The sequence below is a fragment of the Solanum verrucosum genome, unplaced genomic scaffold (assembly GCF_900185275.1).
Source record: "Solanum verrucosum unplaced genomic scaffold, falcon-dt-bn FXZP01000886.1, whole genome shotgun sequence".
In the NCBI taxonomy this organism is placed as follows: Eukaryota; Viridiplantae; Streptophyta; class Magnoliopsida; order Solanales; family Solanaceae; genus Solanum; species Solanum verrucosum.
In genome coordinates, this window is record NW_026019777.1 from 347,831 (window position 1) to 354,051 (window position 6,221).

Here is a 6,221-nt window from a genome sequence, read left to right on the forward strand (position 1 = left end):
CACTTCAACTTGCCCACTAGACTGCGGATGGTAAGGAGTAGCTACATTGTGACAGACTCCATAATTTTCGAGCATTGCCTCGAACAACTTATAACAAAAGTGGGAACCTTCATCGATGATAATCGCCCCAGGTGTACCAAATCTGGAGAAGATACTTTTTTTTCCAGAAATGTGGTGACACTCTTACCCTTATTGTATGGAAGCGCAATTGCTTCAACCCATTTCGATACATAGTCAACCGCAACAAAAATATACTTCATCCCATGGGAACTCACAAATGGACCCATGAAATCAAGTCCCCAAACATCAAACAACTCAATCACCAATATCGAATTCATGGGTAGCTCTTGCCTCTTTGAAATTCCTCATTCCCTTTGGCAACAATCACAAGACATGGCGAAGTCATGAGTATCTTGGTGGATGGTAGTCCAATAATACCCACACTGCAAGATTTTATGAGCAGTCCGAATACCACTATGATGCCCACCAACATGGGATGAATTAGACACCTCTAGTATACTCATCATCTGGACCTTTGGCACACATCTACGAATAATCCCATCCGCACAAATACGAACATGTAAGGCTCATCCCAAAAGGACTTTTTCACATCATGCATAATTTTTTTTTGGTGAAATGAGAAATCCGATGGAACGAGATCACTTGCCAAATAGTTAGCAAAATCTGCGAACCAAGGATTAAGATCATAAGAAGCAGCTAAAACTTGTTCGTCTGGGAATGCATCATTAATTTCAGCCCCATTTCCTAGCTTGAGCATAACTTCCTCCTTTAATATGGACAAATGATCGGCAAGTTGATTTTCTATCCCTTTTCTATCTTTCACCTGAAAATCAAATTCTTGGAGCAACAATATCCATCTGATCAACCTCGGTTTTGCATCTTTTTTGTCTATCAGATACCTCAATGCAGAATGATCAGTATGCACTATGACCTTAGTACCAAGAAAGTATGATCGAAATTTCTCGAATGCAAAAACCACAACAAGGAGTTCTTGTTCATTCACCGTATAGTTCTTTTGAGCCACATTCCACACTTTGATGGCATAGTAAATCGGTTGAAGAATTCTCTCGCCTCTGTACCAATACCACACCAAGCGCCACTCCACTCGCATCACACATCACTTCAAACGGTTGCCCCCAATCCAGTAAAATAATGATAGGTGCAAAAACTAGCTTTGCTTTCAACTCTCCAAATGTTATCAGACAAGCATCATCAAAATCAAACTTACAATCCTTTTCTTGGAGTTTGCACAATGGGTGTGCAATTTTAGAGAAATCCTTGATAAACCTCTAATATAAACCTGCATACCTAAGAAAACTTCTAACACCTTTTACAGAGATAGGTGATGAATGCTTTTCTATTACCTCGAGTTTTGCTCTGGCAACATCAATACCCTTCTCAGAAATCCGATGACCCAGAACTATCCCCTTTTTTACCATGATGTGGCACTTTTCCCAATTGAGCACAAGATTACACTCTTCACATCGTTTCAATACCTCGGCCAAATGCATCATACAACCATCAAACGATTCACCTACCACAGAGAAATCATCCATAAATACCTCAATAGTGTCCTCCACCATATCTGATAATATCGATATCATGCAATGTTGGAATGTCGCTCGAGCATTACACAACCCAAATGGCATCCTTTTGAAGGTGAACGTCTCATAAGGACAAGTGAAGGTGGTCTTCTCATTGTTTTTACAAAGCTATGAAAATATTATTGAAGCCTAAATACCTATCAAGAAAGAAATACCAACCTTTACTAGCAAGGCGATCCAACATCTGATCCATGAACGACATCGGGAAATGATCCTTTTCTGTCCAAGCATTCAACTTGCAGTAGTTCATGCATACTCTTCATCCGGTCAATGGCTTCATTGGAACATACTCATTTTTCACATTAGGGACTGATGAGTCCACAAATTGGACTCATTTAGGGCTATATTTTAATAGAAATTGTGTCCTCAAATGCTTATTTTATCTCAATATCTGACAAAAACCCTTAAGTTTTAGGTATTTGAAGATTGAAGGAGAGCATGGACAGTACTTCGCAAAAAGGAATGAAAAGGTTGAAAAGAACGAAGAAAGTGAAGGGCTGAGGATCGCCGAGTCCACTAGGCAAGTCGCCGAAGAGTCTCACTTTGCCTTTTGTTTAGGTGTGCTGATCCCTGAATGAAATGATCAAGTCGGCAAAAAAAGGGAGCAGTCGGTGTATCACCGAGATGTTCCGCATGGCAGTACTATGTCGCCCAATGACCCAGAGCACGACGATATTGAAGGATGGTGCAAGACGGTGGTGAACTACATCAAGGGGGGGATCGGTGAGTTGATCGGTGATTCCGACTACTGTCGTCGAATGGTCCGCTGTAGCACATATTTCTTTAAAACTCTAAATATTCGTAGATAGTTTTAGCTTATAATTAGATTTTTAGTATGAAACAATTAATATAATTTTAGTACTTTTTATTTTTGCTCTGAGTTTGAGAGGGTTTGAAACTTGAAGAAGAAGAGGGTTTCATCTCCAAGGATTTGGACTTGGGTCTCTTGGATTCTTCATTCTTGGCCTGTAACAAAACTTAAATCTTCATACCCATTTGAGTGCAAGCTCATTTAGGAATAAATTTCTATCTCTTGAGTGTGGCTAAAAACCCAAATTCTTGGGGTGTGATTTAGCAAATATGGGTTAAGATTGTTGTTGGATCTTGCTTGCTGATAGATTAGATGTAGTTTAATGGTGATTTCATCAAGTAGTTGTGGATGAATTAAAAAAATTGCAATTGCAAATACAAGTTTATTTATGTATTTTTGGCTTTCTAGAGAGAGAGGTCGCGAAACTAAGACTACTAAATTGATGGCCTAAGGAGTGAGTCGACATGAGGTTCAGCTCAAGAGACTGAACCCTAGTCCCATATCATAACACTCAGCTCGAGAGAGTGAGTGGGGTAAGTCGTAGGCTAGTCTTCATGGGGCAAGTGGGTGTCCGAGAGGAACCCATATGAAATGGGGTAAGTTGCTCGAGAGACAATTTATTCCCGAGTATAGCTTAGCCTAGTCATTATTACTCTATAAATTCCCTATCGAAAAAATGTACCCAATAATTTAAATTAACCTGTATTCCGCTCACATCCCAAGAGTCCCCTCTCATTACCTAGAAACCTTTGTTTATTTTATTGTTTTTACTTACTAGTGACACAACCCCCGTTGTTCATTGACACTCTTGTGTCCCCTCTTTAATTTGCGATGTTTTTAATAGTTAATGTCTTTAGCTATGACTAGTTAGGAATGGATTTTATTTTTCTATTTATTCTCGAAACCACTCCCCTGGGACTCGACCCCAACCCTTGGTTGGGTTATTATACTATTGCACGATTGTAGACATTTGCATCGGAAGTTGTGTCATTGATTACGCAAACATCAAAATGGCGCCGCTGTTGGGGAGTGCTGTTACTTGAGAATTCTTGGATTAGTAGAATTTTTGTTCAGTTGTAGTCTACTTACCTAATTTTTAGTTTTGTTTGTTTGTTGTGTGAATAATTCAGAAAGCATGAGTGTTAATGGTAGAAACGGTAGCCAGGTAGGCCACCAAGAGGACATCCGAAATCTCAATGATGTTAAAGAACCCAACATGAATAGCCCCCATCTCATAGGAGGTGTTGGAGCCATCCGTTTACCCCCAGCCGAGGGAAATGCAGTGTTTCAAATAACGAGCACCATGTTGCAACTTTTGCAACGAAAGGGACTTTTCAGCGGACTGGCTCATGAGGATTCTCAGGAGCATCTTTGACACTTTGTAGATGTGTGTGGACCATTATCGTTCAAAAACATCTCTCACGAGTTGGTCCGGTTAAGGCTATTCCCTTTCTCGTTGGGAGAGGCTTGCAAGTAGCTAGCCGATCTACCACGTGAATCCATCACTTTTTGGGAGGAGTTGGTGACAACATTTCAAGTGCAATTTTTCCCTCCCTCGAATATGATGTCACTACGGGACAACATCCAGAGATTTAAACTTCTAGAAGGAAATCCTCTGCACGAAACTTGGCTAATGTTCAAAAAGTTGGTGCTACAATGCCCAAACCATGGTTTTCCAGACAACATGCTACTTCAATTCTTTTACTGGAGTTTAGATTTGGTAAACAAAGGTGTAGCTGACCAACTCTCACCTGGAGGCTTAATGCAGGAGCCGTATGCAGTAGTAGCCCAGCTTTTAGATGTTATGACAACCATCAACAGAGCATGGTACGCTCGTGATTACCAAGTCTCCCCTCTTACTTTCAAGCTATCCAAGGAGTAGATTGAAAAAGACAATGAGAGAGACCAGAACATGGCTAAAATCATGACGCAGCTTGATATTCTATCCAAAAATGCCATAGGGGCTGGTGCCCGTGGTGTCAACACTTTGGGGGTCGGGGGTGCTAATCCTGAGGAGATGAAGTTTGAAGCCTTGTATAATGAGAAGGTAAATTTTCTAGCCAACTAAGGCGGTGGCTACTGCTCAAATTACCCAAGGCAAGGTGGTAACCAAGGTTGGGCTAGAGACGAAGGTTGGAAGGAACAGGATCATGAATAGAGGGACCATAATCCAAATTGAAATGATGGGGAGAAGGATGAATATGTGCCTCCCTATGAGCGCCAGAAGCCAAAGGATTCAGACGGTGGTAGGTCTGAGGATATGCTCTCACGCATCCTTAACAAAGTTGAAGGGTCATAAAATATTCTAAAAGGCATGAAAGAAGATTTTTCTACCCTTAGCCAGACCGTCACCTCTCATTCAGTTTCAATCAAATAGCTGGAGATCCAGATGGGTCATATCTCGTCTCACCTAAATCCGAGATAGCCAGGGTGTTTGCCGAGTGATATCATGGCTGACCCCAAGAATGAGGTTTAAAGGAGAACTTGCATCGTACCACAACGTTAACTAAGGCATTGTTTGGGAGGCAACCCAAAACCATTTATTGCTTTATTTTTCTTTGATAAAATAATGGTGTGTTGATTGTGCGGATGAAAGTGTTGAGAGTGAACGAAAAGTGTAGATTGGTGAGCAATAGATCTAGTCAGCGAGTTGCCCAAAGGATCAGTGAATCCGATCTTATCCACCGTTTGACTGAAGACATCGTCAACATTGGAGTCTGTAAAATTCGGTGAGTTTTGGAAATTAGTGGCGAATCGCTGACCATATCGGCGATCACGATGGAAACCGCCATTTCGACCCCATGTAAACCAGAGGTTCTGTAAATCTTGGTGAAGAAACCAAACAGTTGGTATTCCGCCGAGTGAGTGGCGAGCTTGACTAATGTTGCCAATTGGGCAAAAACTGGATGGATTTTACAAACCAAAGGTTTAAAAGTTTCAACTTCATTCACTTTCCCTTACTTTTTATCTGTCCAAACCCATACCTGCACTCTAGTTTTATATTTCTCGCACTTTTGGAGTATTTTGGTTCATTGATTGTGCACGGATTTGGATTGCATTGTCGCCTAGCTTCCCGGTGGTATTTCAATCGGTACAAAAGGTTAGCTTCTTAATACCCGTAATTATTTTGCCAGCATTGTACTCATTTGCACACTTTTCGATATTGTTAAAATCTGTTGAACATCCTTGATTGGATAGAACTAGTTAAGTGTCGATTGTTATTCGATAATCTCACTTAAACTGTTAAATCTTGTTCTCAGATATATCTAGTCGAATTAAATGTGTGATAGGCGGTATTCGTATGTTATAGGTCTTGTTAAATTTGTGTTATTTGTGCTTAAATTGTGGTTTTGGGGGTTGTGGGGCCGATTTCAAAAAAATTGGGTCAAAAGTAGGCACGATAGGTGATTCGGCGAGCTGTGACGAGCTCGTCGAACCACTCTGCAGTTCGCCTAAATACCCCATTTCGCCTTTACTATCATGCTTCATTTGTTGTGGCTACTGTAACTTTCGACGATGAGCAAGGGATCGCCAAGTGCATTCGGTGAATCACTGAATAATACCTTACTCGCCCTTTGTTGCACCCCTAACTGCTTCCGCACTGTGACCTTCGGCGGATTGTCTATGGCTCGCCGAATGGATTATTTAGTCTTTCTGCTGAGGAAAGTCTTTGTTTTGGTTGTCAAATATGTTTTAACATTATCTCAAAGACTTTGCAGACATGGCCAGACCAAAAGTTGCAAGAAGGAACATGCCACCCAGACACATAAAAGCACAATAGTTTA